Source organism: Tamandua tetradactyla, chromosome 11 (genome assembly GCF_023851605.1).
Source record: "Tamandua tetradactyla isolate mTamTet1 chromosome 11, mTamTet1.pri, whole genome shotgun sequence".
Lineage (NCBI taxonomy): Eukaryota > Metazoa > Chordata > Mammalia > Pilosa > Myrmecophagidae > Tamandua > Tamandua tetradactyla.
The window spans coordinates 82,696,044-82,721,430 of record NC_135337.1 but is presented as its reverse complement, the minus strand read 5'-3'; the positions used below and the strand labels follow the sequence as shown (position 1 = coordinate 82,721,430).

At 37.9% G+C, this 25,387-nt stretch overlaps 1 long non-coding RNA gene across 8 annotated transcripts in view; it reads right to left on the bottom strand.

Moving 5' to 3' along the window:
* The window catches only part of LOC143650544 (uncharacterized), a 79,873-nt gene that overhangs the window by 5,220 nt on the left and 49,266 nt on the right, over window positions 1-25,387 (bottom strand). The window contains exons 2-6 of one of the 8 annotated variants that reach the window (XR_013159598.1): window positions 16,978-17,086; window positions 16,604-16,691; window positions 4,823-4,936; window positions 2,293-2,404; window positions 542-613 (exon numbers count right to left, since the gene is read on the bottom strand). This is a non-coding gene — a long non-coding RNA (uncharacterized LOC143650544). Of the gene's footprint in view, window positions 1-541; window positions 614-2,292; window positions 2,405-4,822; window positions 4,937-12,709; window positions 12,749-16,603; window positions 16,692-16,977; window positions 17,087-25,387 lie in introns of all 8 variants that reach the window. The other 7 variants (XR_013159596.1, XR_013159592.1, XR_013159595.1 and 4 more) reach the window with 7 other exon arrangements.

Here is a 25,387-nt window from a genome sequence, read left to right as displayed (position 1 = left end):
CTGAGCTCTCAATTTTATTCCATTAAAGTATGCATATCTTCATGAAATTATCACAGTTTTTACTACTGTGGCTTTGGATGGAGTTTGGAGAGCTGGAAGTGAGAGACGTCCACATTTTCTTTTCAATTTATGCCAATAAAGGACAATTGGCATGATGATAGTAATTGGGAATGATGACGATACCTGTTTCAATTTGCTCAAGCTGCTGGAATATGATAAACCAGAAATGGCTGGGCTTTTACATAGAAGATTTATTAAGTTACAAGTCACAATTCTAAGGCCAGGGAAAAGTCCAAATCAATGCATCAGCAAGAGGATACTGTCACTGATGATGGCTGATTGCATTTGGCTCCTCTGTCACATCGGAAGGCACATGGCAACATGTGCTGGCCTTTCTCTCCTGGTTTAGTTTCAAAAATGGCTCTCTCTGCTCCTATGGGTCCTATTTGCCTCTACTGGGGCAGTTTCTTACTTCAAGTGACTGTGCTTTCTACAAAATGTCTCACTGTTAAAGGACACTAGTAAGCAGATTAAGACTCACCTTGAATGGTCAAGATCACATCTCCATGGAAACAGCCTAATCAAAAGTTCCCATCCAACGATGCATCTGCCCCTACAAGATTGGATTAAAAGAACATGACTTTCTGGGGTACATAACTACAAACCAGCACATTCCACTCTCTGGACCACAATGACATGTACTTTGAATATACAAAATATGTTCACTCCATTACAATATCACAAAGCCTTAAAATATTTCAGTAAGAATAAAAATACAAAACAAGGTCCGAAAAGCACCAAGTCTCATCAAAATCAGTTGCAGACATGGTTTGTCCTATGGCAAAAGAGTCCTGTGAACCTGTGGACCTGTGAAACTTACAAGTTTTCTGTTGCCAATATACAAAGGAGGGACAGTCATAGGATACATATTCCCATTTACATAGAGAGAAATTGGAAGGAAAACAGGGGTCACCAAATAATTCTGAAAACCTGAAGGACATACTCGATTTGATTTCAAAGTCTGAGAGTCATTTATAGAACGATGTTTTATACTTGGAGCTTGATAAGCCAGCAATCCCACCCTTCATAAGGGCTTACACAGCAGCCCTGTTCTCTGCAAACAGTGGGGTGAGGGTTGCAACATCGGCAAAGTCTGGGGAGACTACGTTGTTCTCAGTCCCACCTTCCTCATGCATCTTGGTTGTCTCAGACTCTCTGCAATCTCCAGGGCGCACAACTCAATCTGTTCTGAATTGTGAGTTGGCAGCCAGGCTCTCCCCAAATCCTGTGGAATGTGCCCCAACCTTTGTAAACTCCAGGGCAAATTCACTCTCTCCACATGAATAGATGTGTCCCCTCTCCTGGCCCAAGATCTCCAAGCTCTAGACCTTAGCTTCCATGGTTCTGCATTTGAAGTCATTTTTCATTCAATCTGTTCCTTTTCTGTCCCTTTTAGTGAAAGGCTGGCAGTGATTCGAATTATAAAGATCGCAAAAAAAAAGGGAAAAAACCATTGTTGGCTTGGTATGCAGCATACAGGGGTCAAGATAATCAGACAATAGGATTTTCCACAAATCCATTCTGGGTAAGTCCATCTCCAAGCCTAGCTTATCCTCACATGGCTGACTGTACCATGTTTGTGTCAGTCCTCATGGAGGGTACTAGCCTCTGGGGTCTCACTTTCTGGAAGCCCAGAATTTTCCAAACTATCAGTTTTCAGTTTCTTTGTACCCAAGTGTTCAGTCCTCAGCCTAACCCTTTCCTGCCACGTGTTCTTATAAGCTGCAAGGAGAAGCCAGGCTGCGTGTTCCACATTTCATCTGGAAATCTCTTCAGCTAAGTATCCCAGCTTTGTCATTTTCAGTTCTACCTTCCATCCAATACCCAGATTAAATTTTCCCAATTTGTCTTCCACTAAAATGAGACTCACCTTTCTGCTAGTTGGCGATGACACATTCATCGTTTCTGTCTAAGTCCTCCTCAGAAGTATCTTTAAAGTTCATATTTCTACCAATAGTTTATTTAAAGCAAATTAGGCCTTTTCTCCTCAAGCATATCACACTTCTTCCAGAACCTTCCCCTTAATTCTTTATAAAGCCTTTTCAGCATTTTTGGCATTTCTAAGTCACAGCACTCCACTTCTATGAAACCAAGATATATTTTGTTTGCTAAAGCTGCTGAAGTGCAATATACCAGAAGTGGGTTGACTTTTATAAAGGGGATTTATTAACTCACAAGTTCCAATTCTAAGGCCATGGAAATGTTCAAATTAAGGCATCAACAAGAAGTTACCTGCAGTGAAGAACAGCTAATGGTATCTGGGTTCCTCTGTCACCCGGGAAGGCACAGGGAAACATGTGTTGGACCTTCTCTCCTGGGTTGGTTTCAAAAATGGCTCTCACAACTGGATATCCATATGCAAAAGAAGGAAAGAGGACCCATATATCACACTGTATACAAAAGTTAACTCAAAATGGATCAAAGACCTAAACATTAGGTCTAAGACCATAAAACAGAAGAAAATGAAGGGAAATATCTTAAAAATCTTATACTTAGAGGTGGTTTTACAGACCTTACATTCAAAGCAAGAGCACTGAAGAAAGAAAGAAATGGAACGCCTCAAAATTAAACACTTTTGCACATCAAAGAACTTCAAGAAAGCAAAAAGACAGCCTACACAATGGGAGACAATATTTGGAAACAACATATCAGATAAAGGTCTAGTGTCCAGAATTTATAAAGACATTGTTCAACTCAACAACAAAAAGACAGCCAATCCAATTACAAAATGGGCAAAAGACTTGAACAGACTCTTCTCAGAAGAGGAAACACAAATGGCCAAAAGGCACATGAAAAGATGCTCAACTTTCCTGGCCATTAGAGAAATCCAAGTCAAAACCACAATGCGATATCACCTCACACCCACCAGAATGGCCATTATCAACAAAAAAGAAAATGACAAGTGCTGGAGAGGATGTGGAGAAAGAGGCACACTTATTCACTGTTGGTGGGAATGTCAAATGGTACAACTGTTGTGGAAGGCAGTTTGGCAGTTCCTCAAAAAGCTGACTATAGAATTGCCATATGACCTGGCAATACCATTGGTAGGTATCGACTCAAAGGACATAAGGGCAAAGACACAAATAGACATTTGCACACCAATGTTTATAGCAGCATTATTTACAATAGCAAAGAGATGGAAACATCCAAAATGTCCATCAACAGATGAGTGGCTAAACAAACTGTGGTATATACATACAATGGAATATTATGCAGCTTTAAGATAGAATAAAGGTATGAAGTATGTAACAACATGGATGGACCTTGAGGACATTATGCTGAGTGAGACTAGCCAAAAACAAAAGGACAAATACTGTATGGTCTCACTGATATGAACTGACATTACTGAATAAACTTGGAATATTTCGCTGGTAACAGAGACCACCAGGAGATAGAAATAGGGTAAGACACTGGTTAATTGGAACTGAAGGGATACAGATTGTGCAACAGGACTGAATATAAAAACTCAGAAATGGACAGCACAATACTACCTAACTGTAATACAATTATGTTAAAACACTGAATGAAGCTGCATGTGAGAATGATAGAGGGAGGAGGGCTGGGGACATAAATGAAATCAGAAAGAAAGATAGATGTTAAAGATTGAGATGGTATAATCTAGGAATGCTTAGAGTGTATAATAATAGTGACTAAATGTACAAATTTTAAAAACGTTTTTGCATGAGGAAGGACAAAGGAATGTCATTATTGCGGGGTGCTGAAAATAGATGGTAATTAATATTTTAAAACCTCACCTTCTGTGTGAGACTAAAGCAAAAAATGTTTCTTTGGTACAAAATTTATATTTTGACTAGTGCATTTCCTAATATAACTTATGTAGATAGTTTGATTGAACACCTTAAGTACTTGGAATCTCAGGCAGGACATGAGATTCTGTTGGTTTGTCCAGAGTGATGCCCCGATGAATCCCAGAGTGATTCGATCAGTGAGTGGAAAAGTATTTGCAAAGTTCCCAAAGGGAACTGAATGGTGAGAATGGAGAGAAATTCAACTTCCCCAAGTTGAATTCCTGATATTCTCACAGGCAGTGGGGACAACCAAAGCTATAGGCTGAGGCCCCAGTCTTTGGGTTCGTTGATATGAAACTTAACCCTACAAGGGATAGGTCAAGTCTAATTAAAATTTAGGCCTGAGAGTCACCCCCAAGAGAGCCTCTTTTGTTGCTCAGATGTGGCCTCTGTCTCCAGCCAACACAACAAGCAATCTCACCACCCTCCCCCTGTCTATGTGAGACATGACTCCCAGGGGTGTGGACCTTCCTGGCAACGTGGTACAGAAATCCTAGAATGAGCTGAAACTCAGCATCAAGGGATTGAGAAAAACCCTAGAATGAGCTGAGACTCAGCATCAAGGGATTGAGAAAACCTTCTCAACCAAAAGGGGGAGGAGTGAAATGAGACAAAGTGTCAATGGCTGAGAGATTCCAAATAGAGTCGAGAGGTTATCCTGGAGATTACTCTTCCACATTAAGTAGATACCACGTTGTTAGTCAAGATGTAATGGAGAGGCTGGAGGGAACTGCCTGAAAATGTAGAGCTGTGTTCCAGTAGCCATGTTTCTTGAGGATGATTGAATAATGATAGAGCTTTCACAATGTGGTTTATGGTTATGCCAGTCTTTCTAGGAAAAAAACTAATCTTTGCTCTCTGACAACCATAAGCAAAGTTTTAATGCTTGCCTTGCATGACATTAAGACTAACACAGAAACCTCCCGCTGCAGTTTAGCATTCAAAAGATCTACCTGCTACCCTCAGCAGCTCCGCAAGATCCAGGAACTTGGTTGACTGTCTGTAGCATGTGGGGGACTGGGAAATGCACTCCTTGATGAGACCAATCTGATCAGAATATAATCTCACTACAAAAAAAGGTAAAAAAATTTTAATTGTTATTGCTTCTAAATAACTAATGTGCAGTATGGATCCTTTCTTTATCACCAACCTTTCGAACTGCAATTCTGCAGCACGAAAAATGTGTCACTTTTTCAAGTACTACGTCAACTCTCAAGACAAGTTTTAAAGAACACAGTATTTGTCTTTGAAAACATCACATACTTCCTATTACAACCATCTCCACCCCTGCCTCAAATTCCAAAACCTATCCCTGGCTCCAAATACCCATTAGGTATCCATACAACATCACCCCAGTTTAGAAGATATGGTTCTCAAAGTGCTCACTGGTCTAATTTATTCATCTCTGGGGACCAATCTTCTCACTTAGCAAAACATATCTGATCAAACCAATTCACAACACAAGTCAATTAACAGCATTCAAAATAAAGAAATTAAGGGCAGTGCGATAGTGGCTCAGTGGCAGAATTCTTGCCTGCCATGCCGGAGACCTGGGTGCGATTTCCGATGCCTGCCCATGTTTTAAAAAAAAAATAGGTTTAAAATGAAGAAATTATATGTAAGGAAGAGATGGCACCTATTTGGGGTGGGGGTACCAACTTTGAAGAAGCAGAGCACTGCCTGGGAGGCCATACAAGAAACAGTGATGGTGCTAGCGGCTGGCATGAGATGAATATGTCCTAGGCACTACTGTAGGTGTTTTATCTATATTAATCCAATAAAGCAGAACTGAAAACTGAGGTGAAGAAAGGTTATGTAATTTGGCCAAGGTCACTGAAACACTGATGGGGACCAAAATTCAACCATTAAATGTCTGTTTTTCACACCTTCTCTTTTATATATTCCTAAACTCAGAGCTATCCAGTTCCCTGCCCAGTGTGCTTTCCAAAACTTTTCCTAGGTAGGTGAGAGAGGGCTGAAGGGTTGGGAGAAATAAAGAAGTGGGGTGGTGATTGTTCTTTAGAATGAACTCTTTTCTTGGGAACTTTTTATCATGATTTAATTTCAAACTAAGTAAAGGTTACGAGAATGGTACCCAGAATTCCTCTGTACCCCCTTTGGCAAGACTGACCAAGTATCAATGCTCTGGTCCTGTCACATGTCTGTGTGCTCTTTCTGGGGGGTGGGGGGCGGGCGGAGATGCGCACACACCTATTTTATTTCTCAGCCCATTTGAGAATAAGTTGCAAACATCATATCCATTTATTCCTAAGTGTTTTGGTACGTACTTCCTAAAGTTCGGGCTCTTTGTTAAAAATACATGTATCTGCTGATACAATAATCCCGCTGTGGTCTTTTGCCATAAATGGCCAATAATAAGCATGGGAAAAGACGCTCAAGAACTAGCAACTGAGGAAAGCAAATTAAAATTAGTAATTCAGCATTTCAACCCACCAGAATAGTGAAAAGAGACTATCAACACTAAATATTACTGAAGATGTAGAGTAACGATAACCCTCACATCCTGACTTTAAAAGTGTGAAATGCTTCAAGTACTCTGGAAAACAATGCAGCAGTATTTTTTCAGAAAGGAACTTATCACTTAACCCAGCAATTCCACTCCTAGATAGGTACCCAAGAGAAATTAACATATATACACAGATTCATACATGAATGCTCATAGCAATCTTATGCATAACAGCCAAGAACTATAAATAAACTTTCAATGAGAAAATGGATTAATTCTGTTATGTTTATAGAAACTAGCTACTGAGACACAGAACATGGATAAATCTCCATTCCATGTTGACCAAAAGAAGCCAGACACACAAGCAAAAAAAATGTATAAACTCAAAAAGAACCAGCAAAAAGCAGACAATCTAATTTTTATAAATGGGAAATGGATATGGATAGACACATCACAAAAATTAAAATCAAATTAGCCAAAAAAAAAACATGAAAAGGTGTTCAACTTTAATAGTTGTTGGGAAATCTAAAATGAAACCACAATGCCATACCAGTATAAACTCACCACAGAGGTAAAATGAAAAAGATGATACCAAGTTCTGGAGGATGCCGAGTTACAGTGTAACTCTCATATACTATTGACAGTAGCAAGCCAGGGCAATCACTTGAGCAACTTGTTTGGTAACATCTACTATTTATGAAATCTTAACCTCTGGCCCAACAATTTACTCTTACATATATACACAGCAGAGATATTTACATTAACAAAACAAAAGATATAAAATAGAGTGATCATAGTAGCACCACTTATAATCCCAATGTGCATTTAAGACTAGAATGGGTAAACCAGTTGCCACTCATCCACACTATACTATGAGAATTAACTTTCTACTACACACAATATTGTTGAATATCACACAAACAGGGTTAATGCAAGAAGCCAGACACAAAAGTGAACATACTATACAAACTCACTCACATAAAGTGCAAAAACAGGCAAAACTAATCTATGTTGCTACGTCAGGGTAGAGGATACCATGGACAGGATGAAGTGGGGAGCAGTGACTGAAAGAGAGCTCAAGGGGAATTTGGATCTGAGGGTTTGTTACATTGTTGTGTTCACAGTTTATGAAAATTCATCAAGCCATATAAGATTATATGCTCTCCTTTCATCCTCGCAACCACCCCAGGAAATAAGCTCTCTTTGAAAACTGAGGTTAGTGAGATTAGTTCATAAGGCAAAAGTCAGACAAGGGAGCTGTGGAAACCTTATGTCTGATGCTCCTTTTGTCCAAGGGATGGACAGGCGAGTTGGAAAACACGGATAAAAACATGAATAATAGGGGTGACAAAGAGTAAAAATAAGTTGGGTAAATGGAGATACCGGTGGTCAATGAAGGTGGGGTAAGAAAGAGGTATGGTATGCGTGGGTTTTTTCTTTTTGTTTGCTTTTCTGGAGTGACGCAAGTTCTAAAAGGTGATGGTGGTGATGAATAAACAACTGTGCGATGATGTTGTGAGCCACTGACTGCATACCATGGACGGAATGTTATGTGTGTGAAGATTTGCCAAATTAAAAAAAGATTCACTGACAGGGACTGTGAACCACAGCTTTAAAGGTAACCTGTCTTTTTTTCTCTTTCACTGGTATTCTCTGGTTTCACTGTTACCAGAGAATTCATTGTGTGGATTTTTTCATTTATCTTCAACCTTTGCAATTAAATTTTCTCTCTGAAATGGGAAAAGAATGTGTAGTACAGGAACTACGCATTTTACAGTATTTGCCTGTGCCTTACCCTCTCTCTTTTCAAACTTTAACTTTTATCAAAATCACCTGGAGGGCTTGTTAAAACACACTGCAAATAACTATTAGAATATGAACAAAAGACAACTCACATAACTGGATCCATTCTCAAAGTTTCTGAATCAGTACCTCCGGAGTGGGGGTCAAATAATATGCAATTCCAAAAGTTCTCACATGATGCTGATGCTACTGAACTGGAGAACACACTTTAAGAACTACTGCTCTAAATAAATGAAATTGAACTGACAGCTGACTTCTCACTAGCAACAATGGATAGTGAGATATCTTCATGGTTCTGGATATAAATACTGTACTGGTTTGGAAGGATGTATGTCCCCTAGAAAAGCCATGTTTTAACCCAAATCTCATTTCATAAAGGCAAAATAGTCCTTATTCAATACTGTATGTTTGAAACCATAACCAGATCATCTCCCTGGAAATGTAATTTAATCAAGAGTGGTTATGAAGCTGAATTAGGTGACGACCACCCACTCGGGTGGGTACTGATAAGTTTCTGAAGTCCTATAAAAGAGGAAACATTTTGGAGAATACAGGAGATTGAGAGAGAGCAAAGCAGAACGACAGAATCACAAGAAGCAGAGTCTACCAGTCACCGACCTTTGGAGATGAAGAAGGAAAATGCCTCCCGGGGAGCTTCATGAAACAGAAAGCCAGAAGAAGCTAGCAGATGATGCCGTGTTCACTATGTGCCCCTCCACATGAGAGAGGAACCCTGACTATGCTCACCATGTGCCTTTCCACTTGAGAGAGACACCCTGAACTTCATCGGTCTTCTTGAGCCAAGGTATCTTTCCCCGGAAGGATGCCTTAGATTGGACATTTCTATATACTTGTTTTAACTGGGACATTTTCTCGGCCTTAGAACTGTAAAGTAGCAACTCATTAAATTTCCCCTTTGAAAAGCCATTCCATTTCCGGTATATTGCATTCCGGCAGCTAGCAAACTAGAACAAATACGTACTCCTTTAATCACCAAAATATCCACAGAAAAACAGGGGGATAAAAAGGTATTTCTGGGCTTGCCTCCCACAGACAAAAGAAATTCTTAAAAGGATGCATTTCAGGGAAAAAGAATTCAGAGTAAAGCCCACAAAGTGGTAACTATGTAGGTATAATGAAAGTAGAATTCACTGTATAAAATAATCTCTTGAGGTTTAAAAAAAGAATTAAACACATGATAACAAAACCACATACACTGAAAGAGAACATATGCTAGAATCTGAATTTAGTAAATAAGTATGGAGAAGAAATTTCCAGGACAATGACTGAAATAATAGATTTAGAATGAGATAAATATTCAAATGAAAAGGAACTAGAGGAAAGAAAACTGAAATAGAAAAAGAACTTTTAAAATTCAAATGTATCAATACAATATATTAATGTACTAAATATTCCAATTAAAACAAATCTTATCGAAATGATTAAAAGAGGGCGGGCCACGGTGGCCAAGCAGGCAGCGTTCTCACCAGCCATGCTAGAGATCTGGGTTCGATTTCCAGTGCCTGCCCATGAAAAAAAAAAAAAAGATTAAAATATTCTACTTATATATATTTTATAAGAGACATATAAAACATAAGAATACAATAAGCTTATTGGAAAGATACATAAGGTAAATCTATCAAAAAGAAAAATGAAAGAGTAGAAAGGAAGCCAACAAACATTGCTCAGAATGGCTCGAGGCAAGAAGGCTTATGAGAGAAAAATAAGGTATTACAGAATGAAGAAAGGCGTAAGTTAAGAAAAAGCTGTATATATGTTATATCATAGCCTGAAACATGTATAAAATGACCACCAGAGCTCTAATAAAAGTTAAGCAGACAATTCAGTAGCAACACAGAAGACAAATGTATCAACCACTTCACTGAATCACAACAGCATTTCCTAACTTAATAAAATTCAACCACACATTGGGCTATAGCCCATCTCCGAATACAGCGTTTTTCTAGTTTGCTAGCTGCCAGAATGCAACACACCAGAGACGGAATGGCTTTTAATAAAAGGGGATTTATTTCATTAGTTCTTCAGAGAAAACACAGCTAACTTTCAACTAAGGTTCTTAGTGGGAAGGCACAGGGTGGTCTCTGCTGGCCTTCTCTCCAGGCCTCTGGGTTCCAACAACTTTCCCCGGGGTGATTTCTTTCTGCATCTCCAAAGGCCTGGGCTGAGCTGCAAGTGCTGAGATGAGGCGTGCTGAGCTGCTTGGGCTGTGCTACACTGAGTCTCTCATTTAAGCACCAGCCAATTAGGTCAAGCGTCATTCATTGCAGCAGGCAGCCTCCTAGCCGACTGCAGATGTAATCAGCAACGGATGAGGTTCACGTACCATTGGCCTCTGTTCACAGCAATAGAACTAGGTGCCTTCACCTGGCCAAGGTTGACAACTGACTCTAACTACCACGGGTGTCAATCTCTGACCACAGAGCAATGAAGTTTGCAAACAATAAATAAAACATAACCAGAAAAACACAAGAATGGAAACTAAAAGAAATACATTCTTAATAAGACACATCAAAGAAGCCATTATAATATCTGATAATATCTAAAACTAAAGCAAACACAATAAAAATATTAGCTTGCAATTCCGTGGGAAGTAATGACAACATAAGCAACTGAAAATACCCCAAAAAAGTAAAAGGAAAAAAATTAAAAAGTAAAAAATACACATATTATAAAGTGGTTCAATAAAGCCAAAAAGTTATTTGAAAAAAACAAAATTGGCATAATTATGGCAAGATTTATTAAAAAGTCAATAAAAGTCACATAAAAACATTAAGAATGAAAAGCCAGATAGAATTACAGCACCAAAAATAAAACAGAAAACATGATGATTCTTGCCTGCCATACAGGAGACCCAGGTTTGATTCCTGGCCCAGGCACTTCCCTCCTACCCTACCGCAATGCCCCCCAAAAAAGGTATTATGAACTTTTACTTACACATTTTAATAAATGTATGAATAACAAATTCATAAAAATTTACAACGAAACAGAAAACCTGAGGGGAGGACACAGCCCAATACTCATCCAGTATTGGTCAGTACATTTAGATTTACTAAATTTTTTAGATTTACTAAATTTACTGCTGTTCTAGCCCGTCCTGCTCATAAGTGAATGAGTCAATGCTTCAACCACATCACAGGCAGAACTGGCAAAGCACCAATTATAGCCTGCCTTCTTAGGGCTGAGGGAATAAGTTGTCAGAGACTGCCATCTACTATGCAGGTCAAGAAAATGCAGTTACAGAGAAGAATCAACAAGGAGGCTTGGCAAGGAGTCCCATCTGCTGAGCAGGCCAGAAAAGTGCAGCCTTGGGTAGTGGAGGGGGGAACAAAAGGCTTTCTGCAGTCTTTCCTGACCTCACCACAGGCCCTTTGCATCTGGTCTGTGCCTCCCTGCATGGGTACTTGGTCCTATTGTGGCTGGGAAATACTAAACAAACCAATCATCAAAGAAGAGCCTTAATACAAATCCAATCAATAACAAAATCCCACACAAGAGAAAAATCAACCTTCAGAATAAACCCACAAGATAACAAATGACCAAATATCAGCAATAAACTACAAACCATACAAAGAAACAGGAAGATATAGCCCAAAAGAACAAATAAAAATCTCTGAGGAGACACAGAACCTGGAACAGCTAACCGAGTATGTTCAAACAAAACTCCTAAATAAACTCAATTACATGAATTAAGAGATAAAGGTTACTAAGAAGACACTCAGAGAGCATAAAAAGAATTTGAAAGCATGCAAAGAAAATTAACAGATCTTATGGGAATGAAAGGCACAACAGATGAAATAAAAATACACTAGAAGCACCCAAAAGCAGATCTGAAGAGGCAGAAAGCAGGATCAGAGAGAGAAGACAAAGCATTCAAATTCAAACAGACAAAAGAACAGAGAGAAAAGAATAGGAAAAATTGAACAGTGTCCCTGGGAACTGACTGACAACACAAAGCACATGAACATTTGCGTCATGGGTCCCAGGAGGAGAAGAGGAGGGGAAACGGCAAAAAGGAGTATGTGAGGAAATAATGGCTGAGAACATTCCAACTCTTATGAAAGGCATTGGCATCTAGGTCCAAAAAGCACCACATGTGCCAAACCAAATAAATCTAAACAGAACTATTCCAAGTCATATACTAATCAAAAATTAATTGCCAAAGTTAAAGAGAGAATTCTTAAAGCAGTCAGAGAAAAGAGATTCATAACATGTAAGAAATGCCTGAGAAGACTAAGTGCCAATTTCTCATTAGAAACCTGGAGGTGAGAATGCAATGGCATATGATATATTCAAGATACTAAAAGAGGAAATGTGCTAGACAAGAATTCTTTATCCAGCAAAAGTGTCCTTAAAAAATGAGGGAGTTAAAATAGCCACAGATAAGCAGAGGCTGAGTGAGTTTGTTAACAAGAGAACTGCCCTACAATATATACTGCAGGATAAAAGGAAAGAACAGGAGAGAGAAGCTTAGAGAACAGCACAGAAATGAAGATTATCAGTAAGGGTAACTAAAAGGATAAAGAGAGAGAAAAAAAGAGGGCATACTTACATTGTTCTTCAGTTTTCACAGATCATTCTCCAGGAGAGACTTTACATGCAGGGGCACAAAACAAGGTTCAAAAAATTTTAAAAGATCGAAATATTACAAAGCACTTTCTCTAATCATAAAGGAATGATCAGGTGGGGAACTGGAAAATGCACAAATTCATGGAGATTAAACAACACACCATTAAATAATCAGAGAGTTAAAGAAGAAATTGCAAGTGGAATCAGTAAACCTCTTGAGATGAATGAAAATGAGAACAAATATAGTTAAACTTATGGGATTGAGTGGAGGCAGTATTGAGAGGGAAATTTACAACCTTAACTGCCTACATTAAAAAAGAGAAAGAGCTGAAGTCAAAAACCTGATTACACACCTGCACGAACTAGAAAAAGAACAGCAACTAACCCCAAGGAAACAGAAGTAAAGAAATAAAGATTAGAGTAAAAATAAATGAAATGGAGAACAAAAAAAGAAGAATGAATAGACATTCAACAAAACCAAAAGCTGGTTGAGACGATCAACAAAATCAACAAGCCCTTACGTAGACCGACAAAAGACAAAAGAGAAGACACGATAAAATAAAATCAGAAATGAGGTGGCATATTACCACTGACCCCACAGAAACAAAAAGGAGGATACTATGAGTAACTACATGACAACAAGCAAGACAAGGTAGACGAAACGGACAAATTCCTAGAAAAACACAACCTACAATGACTCAAGAAGACACAGGCAACAGACAACAAACCAGTAACAAGTAGAAAGATTGAATCAATCATCAAAAATCAAGAAACAAAAAAAAGTCCAGGAACAAATGGCCTTACAAGCAAACTCTGCCAATCATTCCAAGAAGAATCAATATCAATCCTGCTCAAAGTCTTCCAGAAAGCTGAAGAGAAGGGAATACTATCTAACTGAGTCTATGAATCCAACATCATCATACTAATACCAACTCGAGAGAGAGACTACAAAAAAGGAAAACCACAGACCAATCTCTCTAATGAATATAGAGAAAAAATCCTCAACAAAATATATGTAAATCAAATCCAACAGCATATTAAAAGATTTACACACCATGATCAAGTGGGTTTTATTCCAGGTAAACAATCAATGACACCAAATTAATAAATCTGAGAGGAAAAACCACATGATCATCCTGATCAATGCAGAAAAGACCTTTGACAAAATCCAGCATCCTTTCTTGATAAAAACACTTAATTAGAAATCGAAGGAAACTAACTCAACATGATAATGGGCATACGTGAAAAACCCACAGCTACCATCATTCTCAAAGGTAAAAGACCAAAATTTTTCCCCTCTAAGATTGGGAACAAGACAGGATGCCCACTACCATCATTTTCATTCGACATTGTGCTATAAGTTCTACCTAAAGCAATTAGGCAAGAAATAAATTTTAAAAGCATCCAAATAGAAAAGGAAGAAATAAAACTTTCACTATTTGCAAACAACATGATCCTATATCTAGAAAGTTCTGAAAAATCTATGACAAAGCCACTAGAGTTAATAAATGAGTTTAGCAAACTGACAGAAAACAAGATTAACATACACAAAAATCAATACTGTTTCGACACACTAGTTATGAGCTATCCAAAGAGGAGTCAAGAAAAAAAAAATTCCATATTCAACAGCAACTAAAAGAATCACACATCTAGGAATAAACTTAACCAAGGATGGAAAGGATCTATAATCAGAAAAATACAAAACATTGCTAAGGAAATCAAAGAAAACCTTCCATGTTCATGGATTGGAAGGCTAAATGTTGTAAAATTGTCAATTTTATGTAAATTGATTTACAGATTCAATGCAATCCCAATCAAAATTCCAACAACCAACTTCACAAAAACAGAAAAGCCAATTAATTTATGTGGAAAAGTAAGGAGCCCCGAATAGCTAAAAACATCTTGAAAAAGAAGAACGAAATCAGAGGACTTAAACTAACTGTCTGCAAAACATATTACAAAGCTACGGTGGTCAAAGCATTATGGTACTGTCATAGACAGGCTGATCAAATGAACTGAATTGAGAGTTCAAAAGCAGGTTCTCACATCTATGGTCACTTGATATTAAGAACAAGAACTATAAAACTGCTAGAAGAAAATGTAAGGAGGCATCTCCATGATCTTGTATTATGCAATGGTTTCTTAGACTTTACACCTGAAGCAAAAACAATAAGGAAAAAACAGATAACTAAGACCTCATCAAAATAAATCTATGTCATCATGAAAGTGAAAAGATAACCAACTTACTCAATGGGAGAAAATATTTGGAAGCTGCATATTAAAAAAAGGGCTTAATATCCAGAATATACAGGAAATCCTACAACTCAACAATAAAAAGACAAAAACAATTTTAAAAATAGGCATAAGACTTGGATAGCTTGCCAAAGAAAACATAAAATGGCTAAAAAGCACATTAAAAAGTCACCATTTTCATTTGCTATTAGAGAGATGCAAATCAAAACCATGAGATATCATTCCACACCCATAAGAATGGCTACTATTAAAAAAAACAACAAATCACAAGTGTTGGTGAGGATGTGGAGAAATAAGAGCACCCATTCATTGCTGGTAGGAATGTAAAATGGTGCAACTGCTGTGGAAGACAGTTTGGCAGTTGCTGAGAACTAAGTATAGAGTTACCATAGGACCCAACAATCTCATTACTAGGTAAATACCCAGAAGACTTGCAAGTAGGGAATTGAACAAATATTTATTTGCACACTGATGTTCAAGTGGCTTTATTCACAACTGCCAAAACATGGATGCAATCCAAGTGTCCATCAGCCGATGAATAGATAAGCAAAATGTGACACATATCTACAATGGATTATTATTCAGCCATGAAAAGGAATGAAGTTCTAATGCATGTGATAACAAGGGTGACTGGCGGACATTATGTTAAATGAAATAACTCAGATACAAAAAGACATATACTGAATCCGCAGAAGGCTAATTATAGGGTTGCCATATGATCCTGCAAACCAGTTACTAGGCACATGCTTAGAAGAACTGAAAGCAGGGAAACAGACATTTGCACACTGATGTTTATGGCAGCATTTTTCAGGCTTGCCAATGGATGGCGACAGCTAAAGGGTACATCAGCTGGTGAGCAGAAGGTGAACTATGGTGCATTCATATGATAGAAAATTGGGTAGCTGCAAAAAGGAATGAAGTCATGAGGTATGCAACCATGTGACAGAACCTGGAGGACATTAAGTTGAGCAATATAATTCAGAAACAAAAAGACAAATATTGTATGGTCTCACTAATAAAAAAGAGCAGTAAGAAGCAAACAGAGTTAAACTCAAAACATAGGTTATCAAGAAATAGAAAGTGGGCAATTATGATTAAGAAGTACAAAATGTTCAATAAGGCTCACTGTAAAGGTTCCTAGATTATACGCTCTTATAGTAGTCCCATTTATTCCTGAGTTTTAACTGTTATTTCTAAATTCTGAGATGCTGCGCTCTTTGTGTATAACCCAAACATTCCCTGGAAATTTGGTTATATGTTACACCTAGACTCACTGTTAGGGTTCTGCAGCTCTGAAAGTCAGCATTAACCCATACGGCAACTACTAAAGAAGCTGAAAACGAGATCAGACTCCAATTAGAGATACAAATGAAGCTAAACTGGTTAAGAGTAGCCAGAATACAGGGTAAAGAACGACAGACTTAATAACTCCAACTTCTGTGTGAGACCAAAGGAACAGAGGTTTATTTTGTCCAGAATTTAAATTCTGCAGCACAATGTGCCAGTCTGAATCTATTATACACCCCAGAAAAGCCACGTTTTAACCCTGATCTTATCTTGTGAGGGCAGCCATTTCTTTTAATCCTGATTCAGCACATAGGGTGGAAACTTCTGATTAGATTACCTTCACAGAGATGCAGCATGCCCAACCGTGGGTGCGGACAGAGCTGTAACCACCTATTTCAGTGGGTCTCGTTTCATTTACTGGAGCCCTTTAAAAGAGGAGACATTTTGGAGACAGTTCAGAGCTGACGCAGACACTTGGGGAACAGTTGCTTCAGAGAAGCCAGAGACCTTTGGAGATGCAGGAGAGAAACACCCACAGGGGCAGCTAAAATGGTCATTACTCAGACAGCCCTGAAGATGGAGAGAATGACCAAATGAGAGGGAGGAGTCGTAACTGAGAAGTTAGGATTTAACAAATATTTTTGACTACTGGCTCATTATATAATATTTCTTTATAATTTCTAGTCTGTTATAATAGCCAGAAGGAAATACCTGAAATCGCTGAACTTTAATTCAGTAGCCTTGATCTTTGATGATGACTGTTTACAACACTTCTTTCATCTCGTGACCATGATCGTACAAACCTTGTGACTAACACCTGCTTTATCCAGTGCATGGGAAGACAAGAAAGAAAGAAATACACGAAAAATAAAAGGTCATAAACTGTATTATCTCACTGATATGAACTAATTACAATAAACAAATTCATACAATAGAGTTTACAAGGGGCCAGACTGCATTCAGAGAATGGGGAGTTGATACTTACACAGAATTTCTATCTAGGTTTATTATAAAGAGTTGGAAATGAATGGTGGTGATGGCAGCTCAATATCGTGAGTGTATTTAACAACACTGAAATATACAGATGAATGTAGTTAAAAGGAAAAATTTTAGGTCGTAATATTACTAAAATAAGAATTTAGATATAAAGCACAGGACTGTGTAATACAGTGAACCTATTATAGACAACTAACTATAGTTAATAGTACCCTTAAAGACTGGGAGAAGGATCAGAGGAGAAGGAGGGGTTTTAACAGAGAAGATAGGATTTAGCAAATGAATATGACTGTTAAATCATTACATTGGTATTTCATTTTATCTGCAGTGTCTTGGAGCAGCTAGAAGGAAAAACCTGAAATTGTGTAACTGTAATCCATACCACACGTTGAAATCTGCTCTATAATTACTTGTGAAACTGCATTTTGAAACTTACTGCTTTTTTATACACATGTTAAATTTCACAACAAAAAAATTAAAAAAAAAAAAAAGGAATGTTCCTTAATGAATTATACAAATGTATGGCACTAATACAAGGTGTTAATAAGAGGCTGGTATCTGGGGAAAAATATATACCTAATGTAAACTGTGGATTAAAGTTTATAGTACGGTTTTATAATCTTTCACCAAATGCAAAAACGGCAACTACCGTTATTTTAAAGAAAAAGTACAATTATTAAAAGCTTCTATGAGCAATTGTAACAAACGTTCCACAACAATGCACGGTGTTGGTGGTGAGGTGGTGTATGAGAATCCTGTACTTTATGACTGATGGGTCTGGAAACCCACAACATCTCTAACTAAAGAAAAAGAGGACGCATCTTTTCCAAGTTAGCTGTTCACCAAAGCAAATTTAAAACTAGGCAATCAACTAGTCTAATTTGCCACTAGCACACAAATTAGATGATCATATTACTCATTTATTCATTAAATTAACAAACAGTACTGAGTACCTGTCACAGACCAAGCACCACTTAAAGTGCTAAGAAATACACCAATAAATAGGTATGAAGATAATATGCTGAAACAAATCATTTGCAAAACCAATACCAAGTCATAAGAAATACTCTTAAACTAGGAAAAGGGAGCTTCCTTGAAGATTATCTTTACCTTTTTGGTGGACATGGTGGAATTCTCTGTATGGATGTTGTATTAATTTTGCAACTGCCCTAGTAAGTGTGAAATTATTTTGAAATTTTATTTGAAAATAAAACTCTCCAGCAAATGAAAAATTCAATTCTGAACTCTATCCAATAAAACTGGAAATCTCAGCTAGTCAGCACAAAAAAAAAATAGCAAAGAATGTGTATGATCCAAGGTGAGATGTTTTAATCTTACATCAAAATACTCACCCACTCAAACACTTAAAAGGAGACTAAACACAAGAATTTGCTGATTAAGCAACATAGTGGAAAAGTACAAACAGGAAGATATCTGCATAATGAGTACAACAAAAGATAAGACAGCAGTTATTATAAAACAAGATTCCTAAAGGCAATAGGAGAACAGCAAACATCAATTTAAAAAAAAAACAGGTAAAGAACACCAACAGGTACTTCACAAATGGCCAATGGCAGAGAAAAAGTTAACCCTCAAAAGTAACCAAAAGGGGCTTCCGGAGAAGATGGCGGCTTAGTAAGACGAGTGGATCTTAGTTCCTCCTCCAGAACAGCTACTAGGGGAGTAGAAACGATACAGAACAGCTCCCGGAGCCACGACAGAGATCAAAAAGACAGCGTACCCCATCCTGCAACGGCTGACTGGCTGGAAGAACCTGCTCCGGTGAGATCGCCGAGGGGCGCGGGCTTCCCCGGGCTGGGGCAGCAAGCGGCCGGAGACCCTCCCTTCCTCCTTTCCGGGCCAGCTGGGAGAATTGGACAGGCAGTCCCCTCAAGCCGCGGTGGCTGGCGCCCACCCCCTCACGCAGCCCCCTGGACCAACTGGGAGAATTGGATCGGAAATCTCCAGGCCGTGGAGAACGGTGACCGGGGTCCCTTCCAAACACGTGACTTCCAGTCCAGCTGGGAACGGTGCACTCTCCCGGGCCGCGGCAGCTGGCACCCTCCCGCCACACTTGGTGCCACGGGCCGACTAGGAGATTCGGACCGGCGCTCTCCCGGACTGCGGCGGCCGGCAACCCTCCCCACGTTCGGATCCCCGGGCCTGCTGGCACTCTTCCAAGCCGCTTCGTCTGGCAAACCTCCCCCACGGCGAGAGTTTTCCAAAGTTAAAGGACCCACAGTATATTTTACTGGGGGGACCCACAAAGAAACGTGTGCCACGGACACCACCTACTGGGCAGGATAAGAAAAACAGAACCCAGAGATTTCACAGAAAAATCTTTCAACTGGTTGGGTCCAACACCCAGGGAAATCTGACTAAATGCCCAGACGCCAGCAGAAGATAACGGATCACGCTCAGAAAATTGAAAATATGGCCCAGTCAAAGGAACAAACCAATAGTTCAAATGAGATACAGGAGCTGAGACAACTAATGCTGAATATACAAACAGAAATGGAAAACCTCTTCAAAAACGAAATCGATAAATTGAGGGAGGACATGAAGAAGACATGGGCTGAACAAAAAGAAGAAATAGAAAAACTGAAAAAACAAATCACAGAACTTATGGAAGTGAAGGATAAAATAGAAAAGATGGAAAAAACAATGGATACCTACAATGATAGATTTAAAGAGACAGAAGATAGAATTAGTGATTTGGAGGAAGGAACATCTGAATTTCAAAAAGAAACAGAAACTATAGGGAAAAGAATGCAAAAATTTGAACAGGGGATCAGGGAACTGAAGGACAATATGAAGCGCACAAATATACGTGTTGTGGGTGTCCCAGAAGGAGAAGAGAAGGGAAAAGGAGGAGAAAAACTAATGGAAGAAATTATCACGGAAAATTTCCCAACTCTTATGAAAGACCTAAAATTACAGATCCAAGAAGTGCAGCGCACCCCAAAGAGAATAGACCCAAATTGGCATTCTCCAAGACACTTACTAGTTAGAATGTCAGAGGTCAAAGAGAAAGAGAGGATCTTGAAAGCAGCAAGAGAAAAACAATCCATCACATACAAGGGAAACCCAATAAGACTATGTGTAGATTTCTCAGCAGAAACCATGGAGGCTAGAAGACAGTGGGATGATATATTTAAATTACTAAAAGAGAAAAACTGCCAACCAAGACTCCTATATCCAGCAAAATTGTCCTTCAAAAATGAGGGACAAATTAAAACATTCTCAGACAAAAAGTCACTGAGAGAATTTGTGACCAAGAGACCAGCTCTGCAAGAAATACTAAAGGGAGCACTAGAGTCAGATACAAAAAGACAGAAGAGAGAAGTATGGAGAAGAGTGAAGAAAGAAGGAAAGTCAGATATGATATATATAATACAAAAGGCAAAATGGTAGAGGAAAATATTATCCAAACAGTAATAACTCTAAATGTTAATGGACTGAATTCCCCAATCAAAAGACACAGACTGGCAGAATGGATTAAAAAACAGGATCCTTCTATATGCTGTCTACAGGAAACACATCCTAGACCCAAAGATAAATATAGGTTGAAAGTGAAAGGTTGGGAAAAGATATTTCATGCAAATAACAGCCAGAAAAGAGCAGGAGTAGCTATACTAATATCCAACAAATTAGACTTCAAATGTAAAACAGTTAAAAGAGACAAAGAAGAACACTATCTACTAATAAAAGGAACAATTAAACAAGAAGACATAACAATCATAAATATTTATGCACCGAACCAGAATGCCCCAAAATACGTGAGGAATACACTGCAAACACTGAAAAGGGAAATAGACACATATACCATAATAGTTGGAGACTTCAATTCACCACTCTCATCAATGGACAGAACATCTAGACAGAGGATCAATAAAGGAATAGAGAATCTGAATATTACTATAAATGAGCTAGACTTAACAGACATTTATAGGACATTACACCCCACAACAGCAGGATACACCTTTTTCTCAAGTGCTCATGGATCATTCTCAAAGATAGACCATATGCTGGGTCACAAAGCAAGTCTTAACAAATTTAAAAAGATTGAAATCATACACAACACTTCCTCAGATCATAAAGGAATGAAGTTGGAAGTCAATAATAGGCGGAGTGCCAGAAAATTCACAAATACGTGGAGGCTCAACAACACACTCTTAAACAACGAGTGGGTCAAAGAAGAAATTGCAAGAGAAATTAGTAAATACCTGGAGGCGAATGAAAACGAAAACACAACACATCAAAACTTATGAGACGCAGCAAAGGCAATGCTAAGAGGGAAATTTATTGCCCTAAATGCCTATATCAGAAAAGAAGAAAAGGCAAAAATGCAGGAATTAACTGTCCACTTGGAAGAACTGGAGAAAGAACAGCAAACTAATCCCAAAGGAAGCAAAACGAAAGAAATAACAAAGATTAGAGCAGAAATAAAAATAACTGAAAACATGAAAACAATAGAGAAAATCAATAAGACCAGAAGTTGGCTCTATGAGAAAATCAGTAAGACTGATGGGCCCTTAGCAAGATTGACAAAAAGAAGAAGAGAGAGGATGCAAATAAATAAGATCAGAAATGGAAGAGGAGACATAACTACTGACCTCACAGAAATAAAGGAGGTAATAACAGGATACAACTTTACGCTAATAAATACAACAATTTAGATGAAATGGACGGGTTCCTGGAAAGACATGAACAACCAACTTTGACCCAAGAAGACATAGATGACCTCAACAAACCAATCACAAGTAAAGAAATTGAATTAGTCATTCAAAAGCTTCCTAAAAAGAAAAGTCCAGGACCAGACGGCTTCACATGTGAATTCTATCAAACGTTCCAGAAATAATTAGTGCCAACTCTCCTCAAGCTCTTCAAAAAAATTGAAGTGGAGGGAAAACTACCTAATTCATTCTATGAAGCCAACATCACCCTCATACCAAAACCAGGCAAAGATATTACAAAAAAAGAAAACTACAGACCAATCTCTCTAATGAATATAGATGCAAAAATCCTCAATAAAATTCTAGCAAATCGTATCCAACAACACATTAAAAGAATTATACATCATGACCAAGTAGGATTCATCCCAGGTATGCAAGGATGGTTCAACATAAGAAAATCAATTAATGTAATACACCATATCAACAAATCAAAGCAGAAAAATCACATGATTATCTCAATTGATGCAGAGAAGGTATTTAACAAGATTCAACATCCTTTCCTGTTGAAAACACTTCAAAAAATAGGAATACAAGGGAACTTCCTTAAAATGATAGAGGGAATATATGAAAAACCCACAGCTAATACCATCCTCAATGGGGAAAAATTGAAAACTTTCCCCCTAACATCAGGAACAAGACAAGGATGTCCATTATCACCACTATTATTCAACATCGTGTTGGAGGTTCTAGCCAGAGCAATTAGACAAGAAAAAGAAATAAAAGGCATCAAAATTGGAAAGGAAGAAGTAAAACTATCACTGTTTGCAGACGATATGATACTATACGTCGAAAACCCGGAAAAATCCACAACAAAACTACTAGAGCCAATAAATGAGTACAGCAAAGTAGCAGGTTACAAGATCAACATTCAAAAATCTGTAGCATTTCTATACACTAGTAATGAACAAGCTGAGGGGGAAATCAAGAAACGAATCCCATTTACAATTGCAACTAAAAGAATAAAATACCTAGGAATAAATTTAACTAAAGAGACAAAAAGCCTATATAAAGAAAACTACAAAAAACTGCTAAAAGAAATCACAGAAGACCTAAATAGATGGAAGGGCATACCGTGTTCATGGATTGGAAGACTAAATATAGTTAAGATGTCAATCCTACCTAAATTGATTTACAGATTCAATGCAATACCAATCAAAATCCCAACAACTTATTTTTCAGAAATAGAAAAACCAATAAGCAAATTTATCTGGAAGGGCAGGGTGCCCCGAATTGCTAAAAACATCTTGAGGAAAAAATACGAAGCTGGAGGTCTCGCGCTGCCGGACTTTAAGGCATATTATGAAGCCACAGTGGTCAAAACAGCATGGTATTGGCATAAAGATAGATATATCGACCAATGGAATCGAATAGAGTGCTCAGATATAGACCCTCTCATCTATGGACATTTGATCTTTGATAAGGCAGTCAAGCCAACTCACCTGGGACAGAGCAGTCTCTTCAATAAATGGTGCCTAGAGAACTGGATATCCATATGCAAAAGAATGAAAGAAGACCCATCTCTCACACCCTATACAAAAGTTAACTCAAAATGGATCAAAGATCTAAACATTAGGTCTAAGACCATAAAACAGTTAGAGGAAAATGTTGGGAGATATCTTATGGATCTTACAACTGGAGGCGGTTTTATGGACCTTAAACCTAAAGCAAGAGCACTGAAGAAGGAAATAAATAAATGGGAACTCCTCAAAATTAAACACTTTTGTGCATCAAAGAACTTCATCAAGAAAGTAGAAAGACAGCCTTCACAATGGGAGACAATATTTGGAAATGATATATCAGATAAAGGTCTAGTATCCAGAATTTATAAAGAGAGTGTTCATCTCAACAACAAAAAGACAGCCAACCCAATTACAAAATGGGAAAAAGACTTGAACAGACACCTCTCAGAAGAGGAAATACGGATGGCCAAGAGGCACATGAAGAGATGCTCAATGTCCCTGGCCATTAGAGAAATGCAAATCAAAACCACAATGAGATACCATCTCACACCCACCAGAATGGCCATTATCAACAAAACAGAAAATGACAAGTGCTGGAGAGGATGCGGAGAAAGAGGCACACTTATCCACTGTTGGTGGGAATGTCAAAGGGTGCAACCACTGTGGAAGGCAGTTTGGCGGTTCCTCAAAAAGCTGAATATAGAATTGCCATACGACCCAGCAATACCATTGCTAGGTATCTACTCAAAGGACTTAAGGGCAAAGACACAAACGGACATTTGCACACCAATGTTTATAGCAGCATTATTTACAATTGCAAAGAGATGGAAACAGCCAAAATCTCCATCAACAGAAGAGTGGCTAAACAAACTGTGGTATATACATACGATGGAATATTATGCAGCTTTAAGACAAGATAAACTTATGAACCATGTAATAACATGGATGGACCTAGAGAATATTATGCTGAGTGAATCCAGCCAAAAACTAAAGGACAAATACTGTATGGTCCCACTGATGTGAACGGACATTCGAGAATAAACTTGAATATGTCATTGGTAACAGAGTTCAGCAGGAGTTAGAAACAGGGTAAGACAATGGGTAATTGAAGCTGAAGGGATACAGACTGTGCAACAGGACTAGATACAAAAACTCAAAAATGGACAGCACAATAATACCTAATTGTAAAGTAATCATGTTAAAACACTGAATGAAGCTGCATCTGAGCTATAGGTTTTTTGTTTTGTTTTGTTTTGTTTTGTTTTGATTTTACTATTATTACTTTTATTTTTTTCTCTATATTAACATTCTATATCTTTTTCGGTTATGTTGCTAGTTCTTCTAAACCAATGCAAATGTACTAAGAAATGATGATCATGCAGCTATGTGATGATGTTAAGAATTAATGATTGCATGTGTAGAATGGTATGATCTCTAAATGTTGGGTTAATTTCTTTTTTTCCGTTAATTAAAAAAAAAAAAAAAGAGAAGGGATAATTGGAGATGAAGGGATACAGACTGTACAACGGGACTTGATATAAAAACTCAGAAATGGACAGCACAATACTACCCAATTGTAATGCAATTATGTTAAAACACTGAATGAAGCTGTATGTGAGGTATAGGTTTTTTGTTTTTGTTTTTTTTTCTTTCTATTATTGTTTTAATTCTTATTCTGTTGTCTTTTTATTTCTTTTTCTAAATTGATGCAAATGTACTAAGAAATGATGAATATGCAACTATGTGATGTTATTAAGAATTACTGATTGTACATGTAGATTGGAATGATTTCTAATTGTTTTGTTAATTCTTTTTTTAATTAATAAAAAAAAAACTGTTAAAAGAAATCACAGAAGATCTAGATAGATGGAAGGGTATACCGTGTTCATGGATTGGAAGACTAAATATAGTTAAGATGTCAATCCTACC